Source organism: Chiloscyllium plagiosum, unplaced genomic scaffold, assembly GCF_037043375.1.
Source record: "Chiloscyllium plagiosum isolate Xiang-an unplaced genomic scaffold, Cpla_swu_hap1 HiC_scaffold_13, whole genome shotgun sequence".
In the NCBI taxonomy this organism is placed as follows: domain Eukaryota; kingdom Metazoa; phylum Chordata; class Chondrichthyes; order Orectolobiformes; family Hemiscylliidae; genus Chiloscyllium; species Chiloscyllium plagiosum.
The window spans coordinates 104,316,554-104,337,205 of record NW_028270151.1 but is presented as its reverse complement, the minus strand read 5'-3'; positions in this window follow the sequence as shown (position 1 = coordinate 104,337,205).

Genomic DNA, 20,652 nt, shown 5'->3' with positions numbered 1-20,652 from the left:
ATTTTTGTTAGAGTTTTTGAGGAAGTGACCAGGAAGGTTGACAAGGGCAGGGTGGTGGACATAATCTATATGGATTTCAGTCAGGCGTTTGATAAGGTTCCGCATGGTAGGCCGCTCTGGAAGGTTAGTTGCATGGACTCCAATGTAAACTGGCAAATTGGCGACACAATTGGCTTGACGTTATGAAGCAAACGGCTATGGTGGAGGGATGCTTGTCGGACTGGAGGCCTGTGACTAGTGGAGTGCCTCAGTATGCGGTCCTGGGCCCATTGCTGTTTGTTATCTATATCAATGATTTGGACCAGAGTGCACAAAGCAATGTTAGTAAGTTTGCAGATGACTCTAAATTAGGATACATCATTTACAGTGAGGAATATTATCAGAAATTTCAGCAGTACCTTGGTCAGCTGAGTAAGTGGGCTGAGAAAGAGCAACTAATGTTTAAGAAAGATAAATGTGACATCTTGCATTTCGAAGGAAACTGAAGGGTTCTTTTTGAAATGTAACGCTTATAAAATCATGAGAGGCGTGCACGGGGTGAATACTTCAATTTTTTTCCCAGGGTTGGGCAATCGAGGACTAGAGGACATCCATTAATGTTCCGAAAGGAAACAATATATTAAAAAGGAACCTGAGGGGCAACCTTTTTTACACAGAGTGTGTGGTATGCATATGGACTGAGCTGCCAGTGGAAGTGATTGAAGTGGGTATAGTAACAACATTGAAAAGGCATTTGGACAAATACACAGATAGGAAAGGATTAGAGGAACACAGAGCACGGGCAGGAAATGGGGTGAGTGTGGATGGACACTTTGGTCGGCATGGACCAGCTGGGCCAAATGGTCAGTCATACTGGCGGTCTCATGCAGTATGACTGTACATGAGTGTGTTTTGGAGAGGAGGCAGAGTAGGGGAGACTGAGAAAAAATGTCATGGAAGGATATGTTCACAGGTTTCAGAATGCTGAAATAAAGACTGTTCGATAGTATCATGCAACATGGGTCAGTATTATGAAGAATTATAAGTGAAAGGGATATTGCTGTGAGTTGAGGCGATGGAGAGTTTAGGATGAGCATTTGTTCTGCAGCTTTGTAACAGTGAGTGAGGACAGCAGAGTCTTCGCCTCACTGGGCTGAATCTAACAAAAAACTGTCTCAGTGACATTTTCATTGAGTGTGACAGAGGGGTTGTCTGCACGAGGCTGAACTAGTTTCCTGGTGCTATCTTACCAAACTCATCTCATTAAATTCCCACCCCACTCCATGGTGTACCTCTCATACAATGCCAGCCCGATTCTCCCACTCATCATGACTGGAGGTACTCACCATCGCCCAGATGCCCCTGAACATTCCGTGATCCCTGATACTGGGGCCATCTGTAAAAGGCCAATGGGCACACGGTTGAGCTTTCTCAGTTTGGAGCTGCCCTGCACAGTTTACCCGAGCATGGCAGATAAGGGGCAATTACACCACGGTTTCTTGACAGTGGCATTGAGGTCCTGGTGGATGGGCTAGTACAGAGGAGGACCATTCTCTTCACAGAGGGATCACACCACCAGACCCACCGAGCATGGTCTGAGCTCACCACCCACCTCAGACCCCTGGGGCCTGAAGAAATGTCCAGCAAAACAGGACAAGCATCAATAACCTTCCCCTCTCTATTAAGATAAGGGTCACTGTATTCTCTCTGCTCCCTCACACTCACTGTATATCTGTTATAGCACCGACACCCAAACAAGGCTCATGCTCTACACTCTCACTATTGCACGGGCACGGTGGGCGGCATGGTGGCACAGTCGTTAGCACTGCTGCCTCACAGCGCCAGAGACCCCCGTTCAATCCCCGCCTCAGGCGACCGATTATGTGGAGTTTGTACATCCTCCCATAACTGCGTGTGTTTCCTCCGGGTGCTCCGGTTTCCTCCCACAGTCCAAAATTGTGCAGATTACATGAATGGGCCATTCTAAATTGCCCATAGTGTTAGGTGTAGGAGGGAATGGGTCTGGGTGGGTGCGCTTCGGCGGGTCGATGTGGACTTGTTGGGCTGATGGGCCTGTTTCCACACTGTAAGTAATTTAATAACTGCATGCAGCACCTTCCCTCTGTTTCTCTCTTGCATTTCTAATGCCCCCCACACAGTTAAAGAATATTCTGGAGAATGCCAATTATGCAATGCTCCAGATAATGTTCCAACTTATTCCCAGTTTCAGTAAAGTGGCAGTGCCCTAGTGTGTAACACGTAAGAGGATGGAGTAGAGATGTACGTTTTTCAAATCACATGCAATTAAAATCCATCATGAGGCCATTCAGTACTTCAAACATGCTCCAACATTCACTACGTTTAGGGGTGATCTGATGATTTTCTCAGCTCCATATTACAGGAACTTTCAGTCATTCAACCCCTAGCTTCCTGTTAACGAGCAGACGATTATCAGACACGTTTTACCCCGTGTTTCTTCCAGCATGTGTTCCGAAGGCATTTCCCATGGGGACGGACTCTCCTAACAATATATTTCATCTGCTTTATAAATTCATACAATAGTCAGCATGCTTTCCACAGACCCATCAAAATCATGCACTTATTTAATGGTTATCGATATCCAATCACAATTAGTCATTCTGGTTATTTCACTTGTCTCACCTTATTGTATTCAGCCAAAGGCATCTTCCAAACACTTGTCTCAACATAAAATACAATTTCTAACTGAGACCGTTTTTATCCTCAGCCGTTATCATGACCGTTATCTCAAATATACCGTTTTCCTTGTCATGAATGTTTCTCTTGCCCTTTGTCTGTGACTGATTCTGTGTGTGACAGTTACACAGTCTCCCACTCAGTTGGCTGGATGGTTGGTTTGTGATGCAGAGGGAGGTCACCAGCGCAGGTTCAATTCCCCACAATGACAGAGATTACCATGAAGGGGATGCTCTCTCAACCTCACCCCATCACCCGTGTGGTGAACTTCAGCGTAAACCACCATGAGTGGTCTACCTAATGAGAGTTCTTTGGGACTCTATTCTATCAATGTTAACATTTTAATTTTTTTTCACAAAATGTTGACTGAAATATAGATTTTTATTATTATATTAAACCAATAACAAAACTACTCAAATAACTGAACAAAATTACACCTATATGCATGTGCATACAAAACAAGTTAAAGTCTCTTAACGGACAGAAGAAAAACAAAAATAGTCAAGAAATAATAAATAAATAAAAAGGCTCAGAATAACAAAACGATAGCTCTTGTTCTTCGAGGGCATTAACTGATACACATTCATACGTTCACAATTCTTCATATTAGATTCATTAGACAATATCGTCATGGCTATATAAAAGCCCATTTTAGAGTGGCAGACAAGCCTGCATCGCGTTAATCAAAAAAAAGGCTGCCATATCTTATATAAATCTCTGCTTTTAGGTGCACCATACTGGTGGGAAAGTCCAAAGGGATATTCTCCATGACAAGCTTATGACGACCCAACAGACCCGGGGGGTCTTCAGACATCCAACACAACAGAATATTTTTGCTGGCAGAGCAAGTATGGGGGAGGTACGAAACGAGTATCTTGCATCAGTACTTAACGTGGAAAAGGATATGGAAGATATAGCATGTAGAGAAATAGATGGTGATACCTTGCAAACTGTCCATATTACAGAGGAGGAAGTGCTGGATGTTTAAAACGGGGAAAGGTGGATAACTCCCCAGGACCTGATCAGGTGTACCCTAGAACTCTGTGGGAAGCTAGAGAAGTGATTGCTGGGCCTCTTGCTGAGATATTTGTAATATGGATAGTCACTGGTGAGGTGCCGGAAGACTGGATGTTGGCTAACGTGGTGCCACTGTTTACGAAGGGTGGTAAGGACAAGCCAGGGAACTATAGACCAGTGTGCCTGACGTTGGTGGTGGGCAAGTTGTTGCAGGGAAACCTGAGGGACAGAATGTGCATGTATTTGGAAATGCAAGGACTGATTAGGGATAGTCAACATGGCGTTGTGCGTGGGAAATCATGTTTGACAAACTTGATGGAGTTGTTTTGAGGAAGTATCAAAGAGGATTGACGAGGGAAGAGGTGTAGATGTGATCTATATGGACTTCAATAAGGGTTTTGACACGGTTCCCCATGGGAGGCTGATTAGCAAGGTTAGATCTCATGGAGTTCAGGGCGAAGTAGCCATTTGGATACAGAACTGGCTCAAAGGTAGAAGACAAAGGGTGGTGGTGGAGGGTTGTTTTTCAGACTGGAGGCCTGTGACCAGTGCAGTGCCACAAGGATCGGTGCTGGATTCACTCCTTTTTGTCATTGACATGAATGATTTGGATGCGAGCATAAGAGGTACAGTTAGTAAGTTTGCAGATGACACAAAAATTGGAGGTGTAGTGGACAGCGAAGGGGTCACCTCAGATTGCAAGAGGATCTTGATCAGATGGGCCAATGGGCTGAGAAGTAGCAGATGGAGTTTAATTCAGATAAATGCGAGGTGCTGTATTTTGGGAAAGCAAATCTTAGCAGGACATATACACTTAATCGTAAGGTCCGAGGGATTGTTGCTGAACAAAGAGACCATGGAGTGCAGGTTCATAGCTCCTTGAAAGTGGACTCGCAGGTAGATAGGATAGTGAAGAAGGCGTTTGATATGCTTTCCTTTATTGGTCAGAGTATTGAGTACAGGAGTTGAAAGATCATGTTGCAGCTGTACAGGATATTGGTTAGACCACTGTTGGAATATTGTGTGCAATTCTGGTCTCCTTCCTATCCGAAAGATGTTGTGAAACTTGAAAGGGTTCAGAAAAGATTTACAAGGATGTTGCCAGGGTTGGAGGATTTGAGCTATAGAGAGAGGCTGAATAGGCTGGTGCTGTTTTCGCTGGAGCATTGGATGCTGAGGGGTGACATTATAGAGGTTTTCAACATTATAAGGGGCATGGATAGGGTAAAAGGGTAAAGTCTTTTCCCTGGGGTCAGGGAGTCCAGAAGTGGAGGGCATAGTTTTGAGAGGGGAAAGATATATAAGAGACCAACGGGGCAACTACTTCACACAAAGGGAGGCACGTGTATGGAATGAGCTGCCAGGTGAAGTGGGGAGGCTGGTAAAAGTTCAACATTTAAGAGGCATTTGGATGGGTATATGAATAGGAAGGGTTTGGTGTGTTATGGGCCGAGTGCTGGCAAATCGGACTAGATTGGTTTGGGATATGTGGTCAGCATGGATGAGTTGGATCGAAGGGTCTGTTTCCATACTGTACATCTCTATGACTTATGTTAATCTTTATTTTTTGGTTCACCATACTGGTGAGAAAGTCCAAAGGGATATTCTCCATGATGAGCTTACAAAGACCCAACAGGGCCTGGGAGTTTCAGACATCCAACACAACAGGATATTTTTTCCCAGCTCAGAAAGTAAGGATATAATTTTTTTCCCATGTGCACCTGCGTAAGATACTCTGGGCAGACACAGGAAAAGAGAAACCGGGTCCATCTCCAATTCGGACCCCAAGACCCACTCTACCACACCGAACACTGTGCTCCAATATATACAAAGCCTGCAGCAGGACCACATGCAATGAGTAATAGTGCCAGTTGTCATTCTGCATTTAGGACATGCTGAAGATAATCCCACATTGAATTTTGAGAGACAATCTGATGTCAGATAGACCCTATGAAGAATTTTCAACTGCATGGAATGGATCCTATTACTGATCAAAATCCTTCAAGCATTTTCACCAATATCCTCCCATGTCTCCAAAGAGATCGAAACCCCGCCCCCACAACTCTCTCGCACAGACATCACGAAGCTGCACAGTCTTGTCTGAGGGGACTCTCTCCAACAAGTGCAAAACGGTACTGACAAAGAGTATATCCTTAGCAATAAGCACCCGCTTCTCTGTATCGGATCTGTAAGAGTCTGTTAAAAGTGTGCGCCTTTGTAAAATCAGATCTCTAATCTGGAAAACAAAACAGAAGAAGTCTCTACTAGATAGTCCATACTTACGAGTTATTTGATCAAATTATATCATTGTTTTTCCCTCAAGTAACATGTGATGGCTCAGTGGTTTGCATACTGGCTCACCGCACCAAGGTCACGGGTTTGGTTCCAGTCTTGGGTGACTGGCTGTGTGGAGTTAGTATATTCTCAACTGTGTCTGCGTAGGTTTCCTCCCATAGTCACAAAGATGTGCAGGTTAGATGAATTGGCCATTGCTAAATCGCTCACAGTGTTCAAGGATCTGTATGTTGGGGCATTAGTCAGGGTAAATATAGGATGGTAGGGGAATTGGTCTGGGTGGGTTACTCTTCAGAGGGTCAAAGTGGACTTGCTGGGCCAAAGGACCTGTTTCCACACTGTAGGGATTCTACTAATTCTAAATCATCCAAGCAAGGTACCCCCCTCGCTGCCGACAGTTTAAATCTGGAATCCATTATCCCCGGTTGACAACCTGGTATACCAATTATAGGGGTAAGAAACATGGTAATGGCTGTATTGCCCTTGATCTGACACATTGTCCTTCAAGTTTTAACAGTATTGATAATCATTAGTTTTTGACAATACTCCATAAATGTTGTCATTTTATCTAAGAACAACAGACTAATAAGGGTTCACTTTATCTGAGAGGGCGCAATGTCCAGCCGTATTGAAGCCGAGTCCTCAGCGGCCCAGGCACTAACATCGGAATAAAAGAACTTAATTGATTGCTTTTATTCGGGAGATCTACTCCCCACAATCTGTGGGGCAGTTGCAATTTTGTTAGCTTGATAATGAATCGCTTATGGTGACAAATAAAAGATCTAAACCAGCCATTATGTTTCCTAAATATCTGCCTGGGAAACATCAAAGAAAGCATTCACACGGGGGGGGGGGGGGAGGGGGGGTGCGGGGGGTAGGAAATGAGGAAGGACATTCATTTTAATAACAGCTATCCGACCTAGCCAGGATATTGGACTTGCCTCCCATCTTTGAAGGTCTTATTTAATTTTGTCAAACAAATGGCCAGGTTCACGTTAAATAAATGGTCAAAGACAGATGTAATGAATATACTGAAATAGGGAAAGCACCCCAGTGACCATTTAAAAGGAAACCAGGATTTGCCTCAGTATCAGGTATTTCCCTAAGACCTCCCAAAGGCATGGCCTCCAACTTTGTAAAATTAATCTTATCACCCAGAAAGGCAACAAGCGAATTAATTCATTGCATAATATGAACTACAGAAATTGCGGGATTGACGAAAAACATTACACCCTAATCTGCATACAATGTAATCTTTCGATACTTCAATCCCACCTCTGGGGCAGATATGTTGACATCCCTATGGATTGCCTCCGCCAGTGTCTCAATCACCAACGTAAACAACAATGGTGAAATGTGTCAACCTGGTCGGTTACCTGGAGAAATATTAATATTACTGGTTGGCACACCATTAGTGAGAACTGCAGCCAGAGGATCGCTGTAAAGGACCCTCACCAACTTGATAAAAACTTTGCGTAGACCAAACCGTTCTAATGTACAGTAGAGATGGCGGCACGGTGGCACAGTGGTTAGGACTGCTGCTTCACAGCGCCTGAGACCCGGGTTCAATTCCCGCCTCAGGCAACTCTCTGTGTGGAGTTTGCACATTCTCCCCGTGTCTGCGTGGGTTTCCTCCGGGTGCTCTGGTTTCCTCCCACAATCCAAAGATGTGCAGGTTAGGTGAATTGGCCATGCTAAATTGCCCGTAGTGTTAGGTGAAGGGGTAAATGTAGGCGAATGGGTCTGGGTGGGATATGCTTCGGCGAGTCGGTGTGGACTTGTTGGGCTGAAGGGCCTGTTTCCACACTAATTACTCTAATCTAAGATTCGGCCACTGAACCCAATCAAATGCCTTCTCTCGTCTAAAGAGATCAATAATCCCTGGGCAGATTGTTGTTGACACTCTTGGATCATATTGAATAAATTCTTAACATTGTAGGAAGATCTGTGGCCCTTTATAAAGCATGTTTGGTCCTCTTTGGCAATGGAAGGCAGCAAAGTTTTCACCTTAATGCACGGATCTCAGAATGGATTTTGAAACCAACATTTAAAAGTGAGATTGGAGGGTAAGACGCACAATCTTCCCAGGTCTTCATTTCTTAAGCATCAGAGAGATATGAGACTCTCTTAAGGATGGAGGGAGGGGTTTGTGATTGTATGAGTGACGGAACGTGTTAAACATCAGCACTGACAATAAGTTTATAAATTATTTATAAAATTCACTAGGAAATCCGTCGGGAACATGCGCCTTTACATTCTGAAACTGCTTCACACCCTCCTGCGCTGACAATGTTGCATTAAGACACAACACTTATTCAGGGGTTACTCCTTGAAGACCCAGGTTCTTGAAAAATGACTCCATCTTAATCCATCTATCCTCACAATGTTCAGTCTAAAATAATTCGGAGAAAAATCTCATATAGGCTGCATTAATCTTTTTGGAATCGAAGGTAAGGATCCCAGTACCTTCCCTAATTGAGATAATGGCTTGAGAGGGGCACTCGTTTTCCTGGCTAAATAGGCTAAATACTTTCCTGGCTCATCACCATGTTCAAACAGCCTTTGTTTTGCATACGTAAGTTCCTTCTTGGCTGTCTGTTTGAGCGTGGAATTCACTGTAGACCGAAGCATTGTGATCCTCTGCAGCTTAGCCACTGACGGTCTATCACAGTATGCCCTCTTGGCTGCCCTCAGCTGTGACTCAAACCAGCGTTCCTGCTCCCCCTTCTGCTGCATCCTCATGAATAATTATTCCCTTGGCATAAGCCTTACTAATTTCCCATAGAATGGATGTCTTACTGGTTGAATCTGAATTAATGGCTAAGAAAGATCTGAATTCATTGCAGAAATACTCAATGAACTAACTGGCCTGAAGAATAAAGGGATACATTCGCCAGTGTCTTGAATCTGTTATATTGCCCTTAATCGTTATCAATAAGTATACCATTCATGTTCAGAATGGTATTATTTCCAATTGTGCATGATGCCACCGAATCTAAGATTGTTGCAGGGATGGGGAAGATATCAACCCTCGTGTGCCATTTCTGTGGGTTAACGAAGAAAATAAAATCCCTACTTGTGAGGTAGATCTGCCTCCAGACATCCACCAGCTCCAGCTTTGCACACAAATACACGAATTGCTTACATTATAACGAGGTTATTGGGGGACGTTTGACATTCTGTCCATTGTGGGGTACTTAAGACAGTTGAGGTCGTCTAGAATAATGTGCCACGAGGTAAGATAACTTAATTTGGAAAATACATCTACCATGGTTTTAAGAGGATGCGCCAGGAGGCAATAAACATTCAAAATACTGTATTCTTACCCATAGTTCAAGGATTTCGGGATTATGATCCTCCTGTGACTGTCTAATGTAATCTAGTAATTTAACTGGAAGATTCTTCTTATCTAGTAAGACTTCTCCCCTACTCCTACTATTAAAAAACGAGAAATAAACCCGACCAAACCCACCCTGTTGTAATGTCAAATGTTCCTTGTCATCAAGGTGCATCTCCTGCAATAGGACAACATCCATCCTCTCCTTTCTAAGACTAGAAAGTACATTTTTGCTCTTGAGAGGACGATGGCTCCGTTTTTTGTTCCAGGTACACCATTTAAGCACATTGTTATCCATCACACACTGTAGCAACATTTGAGCTCTAGAGAGGGAGAACTCGAATTACACATCACTGATCATGAATGAGAAAAGACTCATAGAGCTTAAAACAAAACGAACTAAGACTACTACAACTAACAAGCTCTCAAAACTTTCCAAAATTAAACTCATAAAAAAAAACCAAAAAACGAAAAAAAATCCAAAGTGCCAATGATATTCGATAGGAAATTTACCCCACGCCCGCCCAGTGGGGACGGTTCCATATCACAAAACTTTATCTTCTGCCTGCTACCAATATGACATCCAGGGCAATTAACAACAAAAATCGGGCTCCAACTGCCCTTTGGTCGGTATTTAATCATCACAAGTACCTTTGTAACCCGCTCCAGCTTGAGCCGCACCCCGGACACAAGCAAGGAAAGAGAAAAAGAGTAGTAATACTAATGAAGAAGTTAAATGTGAGTACTCTACTCATCCCCGACTATAATTTAACACAGAAAATTCCAAGAAAATTTCTTTGAGAGAAACATGATTATCCAAACATCCATCTTACTTTAAAATGTCCACAAAGTTTTCACTTTTTCTGGAGAGTCAGAAGAGTGTATTGATCCATTGAAAGCAATACGGAACACCGCTGGGTACTGTAAGGAATACTGAATCCAGAGTTCCTTTACTCTTCTCTTGATGCAATCAAAATATTTTCTTTCCTGAATCAACACCGTTGAATTGTCCTGAAAGAACATAATATTGGAGCCCTCGTGAATAAAAGCAATTGGATCTGTCCCCTATGTTCCGTAAATTCCATCAGTCTTTGTTTATCCCCATAACTATGTAACCACACAAGGACAGGGCGAAGGCGCTGGTCTGAGTCTGACCTGCGCACCATAACCCGACGAACTGTCTCAGTCTTCACCTGTCCCTTTTCAGTTTTTTAGTGAAGGAATCACAGCAGCCAGTTCTCAATAAACTAATTGGTTGACCACCTTCCAGCCGGTCCAGCAAACCGATGATGTGAACATTCTTCATCCTCCTCTGTTCTCGAGGTCGTCATCATGTTCAGTTAAGATTTGGACCTGGTTTTCAAAGGCAAGGATCCTCTCCTGGGAGGAATTGATCGCGGTCTCTGTCGCTGCAGTTTGGCCCTTGACCTCGTCTGTTCTGTTTCCAAGGCTGTCAAGCTTTTTTTTAGATTACTTACAGTGTGGAAACAGGTCCTTCGGCCCAACAAGTCCACACCGACCCGCCAAAGCGCAACCCACCCCAAACCCATTCCCCTAAAGTTATTCCTAACACTGCGGGCAACTTAGCATGGCCAATTCACCTTACGTGCTGCTCATGTTTTTGGAGCACGGTTGAGAGCGTCTCGAGTCACTGCTGAACCCTTATTCAATCATGGCTTCAATCATTTCACATTACTTGGTGAACTCAGTGACCAAGGCCTGGTGAGTAACTGGGTCGATTGAACGAGCAGAGTGGGTTGCAGCTACAGCCTCAGCAATGCTCGATGCTTCTGACGGGTCCCCCGCGTGTTGGGACTTACTCGATCCTTTCCCATGTTTTGTCATTTCCACTTGACAAAACGGGATTAGAAAAGATCCTGTTGCTCTTTTAGTGTTGAATTTTAAGTAAATGACTGGGATGGTTGGGTTAGAGAACCACTTTGCCCGTGCTGTGATGCAGAGCCCAGCAAAGCAGACCTTCTGGATCGGTGCCATCTTGTATTCCCCTTAACATTTTATCGGTATTATCATTTCATTTTGCATTATATTCCTGGATGTTCTGGACCCGTGTACTTTGATACCACTGTCTACATTTTCCCTACGCTGCAAATTGCTGCCCATTCCTCGATAATCCTTGACTCAGTTGTTATTCATGAACCTTCTGTCGGTGTCTCAACAATATTCAATATTTCCGCCTCCAATGCTCTGTGGGGAAGAGAGTTCCAAAGACTCTCAGCACTTTGAGAAAACAAATATAAACCTTATGATCTGAGTGTGAGATTAGTTTTTTTGTGTCTCCTTATCTGAGAAAGGATATAATTACATGGAAAGCAGTTCAGAGATGTTTCATTTCACGTATTCCTGGGGTGAAGGGCTTATACCATGAAGGTTTTAACAGGTTACTCCTGGAATGAGAATGAAACATACAAGACATTGAGGAAAGTGGATTAGGTATATACCCGCTGGGTGTATAGTCCAAATTTGTTGTCATTGTCATAGAACCTTTACAGTGTGGAGGCAGAACATTCCGTCCATTAAGTCTGCACTGATCCACCAAACAGCATCCCACCTGGACGTGTCCCCCCCCCACCCCCCACCCCCCCCCCCCCCACCTTATCCATGTAACTCTGCATTTCCCATAACTAACCCACCTAACCTACACATCCCTGGGCACTATGGGCAACCACTTTAGACTGCACATATTTGGACTGTGGCAGGAAACTGGAGCACTGAGAGGAAACCCACACAGGTGTGGGGAGAATGTTCAAACTCCACACAGAGGGTCGCCCGAGATTGGAATTGAACCCAGCTCCTTGGTGATGTGAGGAAGCAGTGCCACCCACAGATCCACCATACTCCTCAGTTAGTTCTGTTAGTAACTTGTGGCTGACTAAAGAAATCTGCCTGACTTGTTCTTATCACTGAACCTAACCCAGTCTGAGACCTTTATCATCGGCCATATCACCAACCTGATTACATTTAAAATTTGTTGTGAGCAGCGGAGGAGTGGGACTAGAAATGGCAATGGTGACACCCTTCATCCTCGGTCACAACTGGAGTGAGAAAAAAATCACAAAGATGGAATTCATTCAGTGGGAATCCTCTTTCCCAGAGTTTGGGATGGCTGAATCTTTGTATTATATCGAGGCTGGCTTCGGCTGATAGGCAGGTGAATCAGGGATAATGCTGTATGGAGAGAAAAGTGCAGCTGGGACCACAATGAGATGAGCCATGACATAATTTACTGGTGGAGTAATGTCAAAGGGCCGAATGGCCCCCCGTGTCCCTCTGTCCTATGTTCTGATGTTCCAATCAGCCCTTCGGAATTGCTATACAGGGACAGATCGAGGCCACTCCGATGGTTAGGTGTAGTTTTGGAAATGTATTTGGAAAATCCAGGCTGGGCCAGGAAGTGACCCTCACCCCCAATCCCTGTTTCCAGGCTTCCCTCTCTGTAACTTCTGCTCCAGATGTAAGTCATGTCCCAGACCCAGATTCACTGTGAATACAGCCCCCATACCCCACCCAGGGTTAACACAAACAAATTCTCTGCTCATCTTTGTAGTATAACACAACACAACTTCCGGGAAAATAACCAGTTACTTTCTAAAAGCATAACATGTGAAATTAATAAATAAGAACAAGAGTAGGGCTTTTGGCCCCTCAAGCTTGCCCTGTCATTTAATACAAACATGGCTGATCTACTCCAGGGTTCGCGGCACTTTCTTGCCAACTCTTTGTATCCCTCTACACCTCTTTGGGTTAGGGAATTCCCGACATTCACTACCTTCTGAGAGAAGACATCATTTTGCCACTCAGACTGAAATCGATGTTCCATATTCGGTATCTATGTCGTCGAGTTCGAGACTCCACCCAGGAATGCTAACAACTTCTCAACACCTACCGCATCAACCCCTCTGTGTCTTGTATTTTTCAGCAGTACCACTCCTTATTCATTTAAACCCCAAAAAATAATCGCCTCACCATTTTAGAGATTCTCAATAGCACAACCCTTTCATACCAGAAACCCGTCTTTTGAACCAACCTAGTTACTTGCTGCATCAGCATGCTGACTTTATGTTTCATACACAGGAAGTCTCCAATCTCTTTGTACTGCTCCTTTTCTGGACGTCATCTCCATTAAATATTAGCCTGTCTTTTGGTTCTCAGTGTCATCCACAAACTCGGATGTACGTTGCACTCAACTCCCTCCTTCAGGCTGTCAGTATAGATTGTAAATAACTGATGCCATCGGACTCATAGCTGTGGTACTCCAGCAGATACACCTTTATCATGAAGATTTTATAATCCTGACTCTCCGATTTCTATGTGCTAACCAGTCATCATCCCATGATAATACGTTATCCATCATCCTACGAGCTTCTGTCTTGTGTAAGAACTTTTACTTTGTAATACCTTGTGGAAAATCTCTGCAAACCTGGTGTCTACCAGATCCTCTTTATCAAATCCGCTTGTTACATTCTCAGGCATCTCCAGAAATACTTTGCATAATTTTACACGGCAAAGTATAATTTCCCTTTCATAAAACCACTCTGACACTGCGTGAAGCTTTTCTAAATGTCCATGCTGGCCAAGTTTTTCAAATTAAGCTCGTCCCACCTGCTTTTATTTGGCCCATATGCCTCTAACTGTTTTCCATTCATATGTTTGTCCAAATGAGTTTTAAAATTTGTAGCTGTACTGGCATCTACCACTCTTCCTCTGACAGCTCACTCCATACGCAACCACCCTCTCTGTAAAAACGTTGCCCCTTCGTTCCTTTTAAATCTTCCCTCTTCCACCTTAAACCTATGCCTTCTATGGCTGAACTCCCCAGTGCTGTTGGGAAGATCTTGGCTATTCACCCTATCCATATCTCTCATGATTTTAGAAACTTTTACAATGTCACCAGCCAACCTCCTACACTCCATCTGATATTAATTACAAGAACAAGCATTTAAAGATAAGCACTGCAAATTTGAAACAATATTAAACATGACAGGTAAACAATACTCAGCCCAAACTTCGTATGGTGATTTGTGTTTCTCCATATTACAATACTCAGGCAGCATGAAACGTTTACTAGTGCCAATAAGAAGTCAAACACCTGGATTCCTTTGTCTAAAGGGGGCGATGATCTCGACAGTGAAAACGTATCTATGGCCAGATCTATATAATGCCACATAATCAACATTTTCCCTCCTGGCCTCCTTATGACCTTGTGTGGCTGTGTCTTCTTTATCTTGCACACAATAGAGAGAACCCCTTTCCCCCATTCACACCTTAATTTATACACATTTTATATCATCCACTCGTTCACCAGTGCTAAAAGCCCGTTTATTTTTGTCACACCCTCTTTTCCCTGTCACCCATCCCCCACCTCTGACAACAGATTAAAAATCCCAGTTTCCAATCCTTTTCTGTTCTGAAGAAGTGTCACACCGGGCTTGAAGTGCTAACGCTATTTCTCTCTCTCTCTCTAGATGCTGACAGACCTGCTGAGTTTCTCCAGGAATGAATAGGCACAGAACAAATTTTCACTGAAACAAATAACTCTGGATACTGGAAATAAAAATATAAATATTTCTGTAGAAACTGGAAACTTTGCAGAGGGTCACTGGATCTGAAAGCTTCACTCTGCATTCACTCCAGAACATACTGCAACATTTTCAGTAATTTCTTCAGCAATTTCTGTTTTTGGATAATTTCCAAAGAAGGATGTCAAAGATGCTCAAACATTCTGTCCAACATGGAGAGCCGTACACTGGGGTCTGAACAATAACGCATGGTGCACAAGTTCCTTGACTGTGAAACTGCATAATACTGACATCACTGACACTACAGAGCTTTTAATCATAGTCAGGGAGAAAAACAGAGTGAGACATGTTCACTTCAAATACAGAAGTTGACATTGTGGAAAAGAAACGATTTAGATTTTTACCTTAAGTGGATTGAGTTAAAGTAACAAATTAGAGGCGTGACACCAGGCAGATGTCCTCAGCAGAATGAGAATATGAAAATGGAAATGGAAATGTTACCGAATCAGAAACCAGGTTAGGTCACTGAATACAGGGCTGATGCCAAGATCGGAATCATGTGCACCTAAACCTGTTGACAATCCGTTAAAGCGACCACACTTGACTGGTTTCATTCCAAACAGCAGAATTAATTTCTGATGGGGAGGGGGAAATGATCCCAAGACTAACAGATTGGATCTAAGCTCTGTTGTCCTGCTAAATCCAAGCATAAATGTCGGTGGACTATTAAACAATTTACTGGAGGAAAGGACTCCACAAATATCCTCATCTTAATTATCTGTAAATCAATGGAAAAAAAAGTCAAGGATGTGGTGTCTGCACTACCCTCAGCCAGAGGTGTTGAATGGATGATCCACCTCACCCTCGTCATGATGCCCACAGAATCACAGATGGCAGTGTTCAACCAATTCGATTCGCTGCACGTGACATGAAGAAACAGCTGGACACAATAGATACGACAGAGGCAATGGGCCCTGACCCCATTCCTGCAATAGGACTGAAGACTTGTGCTGCACAATAAGCCTTGTCCCTGGGGAAACTGTTTAATTCCAGCTCCAACTCTGACATCTCGCTGCCAATGTGGAAAATTACTCAACTATGTCCAGTCCCCGAAGAGGAGAATAATTACAATCTGACCAATTAACTCCTTGAAGTCCCATCATGACAGTCAAATTGTTGGGAATTCTTTTTGACAGAGCTGTCAAGTAGCACCGAAATAATCAGGTCAGTGTGGTTTCCGATAGTTCCCCATGTGGAGATGATGTTGTTGTGGAAGTATCATTGGATTACTAACCCTGACCAGGATAATGCTCTGGCAGCTGGTGGAATTTAAAAATAATTAATAAAATATCGAGACCTAAAATCTGGTGTCAGTAATAGTGATCTTGTGTCCAAAGTTAATTGTAAACTTCGATCTCCTTCCCCAATGTACTTTCAGGAAGTGAATCTCCCGTGCTTTCCTGGTCTGGCCGAAAAGTGACTCCAGACACACAGACATGGGATAAACGTTTTCAATGGTCTCTGAATCGGCCAAGTAAGACACTCAATTGTATCAAACTGCTCTGAGGTCTTAAAGGATAAAACCTGACAGAACACTTGGCACCAGCCTCGATATCAGAAAAGGGAATGGGAAACACAGTCCTGTCGACCCTGCAGAGGCCTCCTTCCTAACATCTGAGAGCATGTGACAACATTTACAGAGCTTTCCCAACAACTGCACAGAAACATCGGGAAAGGAGGAGATCATTCAATACATTGAGTTTTCCCCATGTTAGTTCATCGCTGAATATCTCCTCAATGCAGTTTTCCCCATACAATGTTCATATCCCATAATACGTTTAAAGATTGTGAAATATAAACCGAGAACAGATGTAGTGCTTTCGGCCCATCAAGTTTCCTCCTCTATTCAATATACACGAGGTTCTTTGATAACGCTTGTGTATTAAATACGATTTGACTGTTTTCTATAAAGTGAACTATCATCCTGCTTCCAATCTGTCTCACACTGTCAGAGTTTGATATATTTCAATGATGTCTCCACTCATTTTCCTAATCCCTATGAAATACAGGCCCAGTCACCCCAAACCTCTGGTCCCACAACAAGCCTGTCATCCCAGAGATCAATCTGATCATCCTCCACTACTCTCCCTCAATGTCAGGTTTGTCCTTTACTAGGCAAGGAGACCAAAACTGCAAACAATACTGCATAATGTTCGAGATGGAGTCCCACTAAGGCGCTGTACAGCTGCAGTAAATGACCCTTACTCCTCTATTCAAATCCCCCTGAAATGAGGGTGAATACACCATTTATCTGCCTACCTGCTTTCTGCTCCTGCAATATTACTTTCACTGACTGGTGCACAGGGAGACACAGATCGATTTCAATGTTACAGCTCCCCACTTGCTAGGTCTATATACACTGGTCAGCGTGCCAGTGCCATTCCCAGTATTGACTTCTGGCTTCAGAACTCACTGCCTTACATGGCTTGGAGGGCTGCGCAGAAATAGAACAAAAATGCAGCTTAAGTTCCTTTATAGAGCAGCAGTTTTCAACCACTCCCTTTGCAAATGATAGACTGCTATTCTATTTTTTCACCAAAGTGCGTAACGTCTCATCTCTCCCATTGCTCTCCATCTACCACGTATTTGCCCAGTCTCTCCACTTGGAGTCTTTTTTACATCCTCCTCATCCACTCACAAGCTGACATCGTTTAATACTGTCAGCAGACTTGGGAATATTGCATTTGAGCCGCACAACCAAAGATATGATGTATATTGGGAATAGCTGGATGTAAAATCTCGATCCTTGTTATATCCTCTAAGCCTTCCATTCAAAAATCATGGTTTTATTCTTACTTACTGTTTCCTGCCAGCTCTCCCATTCTAAAACCATGACTATATATTAGCCCCAGTCCCACAGGATTCGAATTTGCACAAAAGGCTTGGGGCTTTATCAAAAATCTTTCTGAGATTCCACGAGAATTGCATTGATACCTTCTCCATAATTTTCCTAAAAGCCACTTTCTCAAAAATGATTCCCATTTCATAAATCGCTGTTGACTTTGTTTATGCCCATTAATTTCAGTCCAATATTTTTCTCTAAAACTGTTTAGTTGGTACTTTAGTTGCTATTCCCTTTTTCTCACCAGACTAAAGTTCTCTAGTATTTCTAGGATGTTTTCTTTGTTGTTTTTTTTACTTCTGTGAAGGCATAACTGAAGTATTTATTCCGTCGTTCTGCTATTTCCCTGTCCTCAATTATCTGGTATCAGACTGTAAGAATTCTGCAACATTTTCTCTTAATTTTGCCATTGACATATTTTCAGAAGATATTACAAGTTCACTCTTATATACTTTGATAAGATATTCTTCAGAAACCCATCAATTCCTATCTTAAGCTACTCAATGATTGATCTCCCACATCCATACAATAACAGAAACACAATCTCTGTTCCATCAAAAATACAGCACGATCTACATTAGGCCCACTTTCCGATACAAGACCCGTAGCTGTGAATCTTATGGCATTTCAACTGCACAACCATGTATTTTCTAAAGGTGTTGAGGTTACCATGACAACCCCCGTCTCAAGAAATGCATTCCAGACCCCAATACACTCTGGATGAAAAACAGTCCTCAAATCCTCTCTCATCCTCAAACCCTTCACTTAAAAGTGTGGCCCTTTGACTAAAACGAACAACTGCTGTCTATCTCCCCTGTACATGTCCCTTGTAATCTTATCCTTCTGATTCATGGACCCCTCAGTCTTCTCTGCTCCAAAGTAAACAACCTGAGCTTATCCAGTCTCTCTCCATACTGATATACTCCATCCTAGGGAACATCCTGGTGAATCGCCTCTGCATCCCCTCCAGTACAATCGCATCCTTCCTGTAATGTGGCTCCCATAACTACACACAGTATTCCATCTTGGCCTAAACAAAGTTCCGCACAGCTCTTACAATCTATGCTTCGATGTATAAAGGCTGTGTTTACGCTCCCCCTATGCTTTCCCAAATTGTGCAATAACCTGTCCAGTCACATTCAGAGATGTGTGGAGAAGCACCCTCTGAGCTTCGTAGAGTGCTGTCATTCATTGAGTCCTCCTCTGTCTGGTTCCGTCTTACAAAGTGCATCACCTCATATTTATTAGGATTACATTCCATCTGCCATTGATCCACCCATCTGACCATTGCATCCGTATCTTCCTGAAACATAAGGCCTTCTTCTTCACTGTCAACCACCCGGCCAACCTTCGTATCAATCAGAAACTTACTTATGACATCCCCCACCCCTCGTCCATATTCACAGCTGCATCATTTATGATAAGGTTTAAAATCACAAAACATCAGCTTGGAGTCCAACAGGTTTATTCGGAGGCATGAGGTTTCGAAGCGCAGTTTCTTCACCAGGTGGTTGTGCGCTTTGATAAGCGCTTCAAAAGCTAATGCCACCGAATAAACCTTTTGGACTATATTATGCAACTTTTAGCTTTGGCCACCCCAGTCCAACAACAACACCTCCGAATCAGAAATAATAAGAGACACAGCACTGATCTCTGTGGTGCACCATTGGACACTAGCCTTCAATCACACAAACAGCGTTCTACCACCACCCGCTGTCTCTTCCCACTGAAGTTGATTTGGTTGCAACTTGGCAAGTCACTAATGAGTCCTTCCTGTTCTCTGGTTATTCAATTCAGCTGGAGACACTCGGAGAATATCAGGACATTCTCCCTAATCTTGTCTGCCAGTAGGTTTCCATGCCCCTGTGTTAATCAGTCCCCTCCAAGTGAAGAATTTCCTCCTTATTGTGACTTAACTGGCCTGTCCCAGATCCTGCCATTATTTGCCTTGACTGTGGAATAGACAGTAAGGGAAGCGTTCTGTTCATTTCCAACTTGTCAGATGTTTTGTGAATTTTCTAAATTCCACTGTGACCCACCTCTCATTCTTTGAAACTCTAGAGAACACAGGCCGAGTTTCCTCACCATCTGAGGGATTAATCTGGAGAATGTCCATTGCACTTCCTCTGTGGTCAGTATATTCTTTCTGAGATTCGGTCACCAAAACTGTACACAATACTCCAGATACAGTCCCACCAACACGCTGTGAAACTGCTTCAACATATCTTTGCATCGATGTTCTGACTCCCTTAAATGAAGGCGAACCAAACTTTAAGTTTCCACTTACATATATTCCTCCAAATACCCTTCACATTCATTGCATTTACGAACTCACTGAGTTCGCATAGAAACCCTTCCAAAAATCCAATATACACCACTTCTACTGGTTTCCCATTATCTATTCTGTAAGAAACAACTTCAAACAATTCCGAAATTTATCAAGTATGATTTCTCTATCAGAAATGCATGTTGATTCTCTCCATTGTTGCTGTTAATTTTTAAATATCAAAAATGTCGTCCTGTGTAATAGATTCGAACAGTTCCCCCTACAGGTGTCAAGTTAATTGATCTGCAGTTCTCCACACTATGTCTTTTTTCCCTTTGTAGCTGTTTGGATCCCTTCCATTCATCGATAGCGCTTGGATCACGTTTATCCACAATAGTTTCCGGACTCTGTAGAATGTGCAGGAAAATAAAACACAGTCATCGACAGTGCAATTAATACTTCTATTGGTGATTTATTTCTGACATTTTCATTGGAAGTACATCTGTTTCGTCAGACTTAGCAATGGTGAATCCAGCTACATGTTCAAGTACTATCTTGTTACTGATAATAATTGACTTTATGTCTTTCGCTCCAGAAGGCCGAT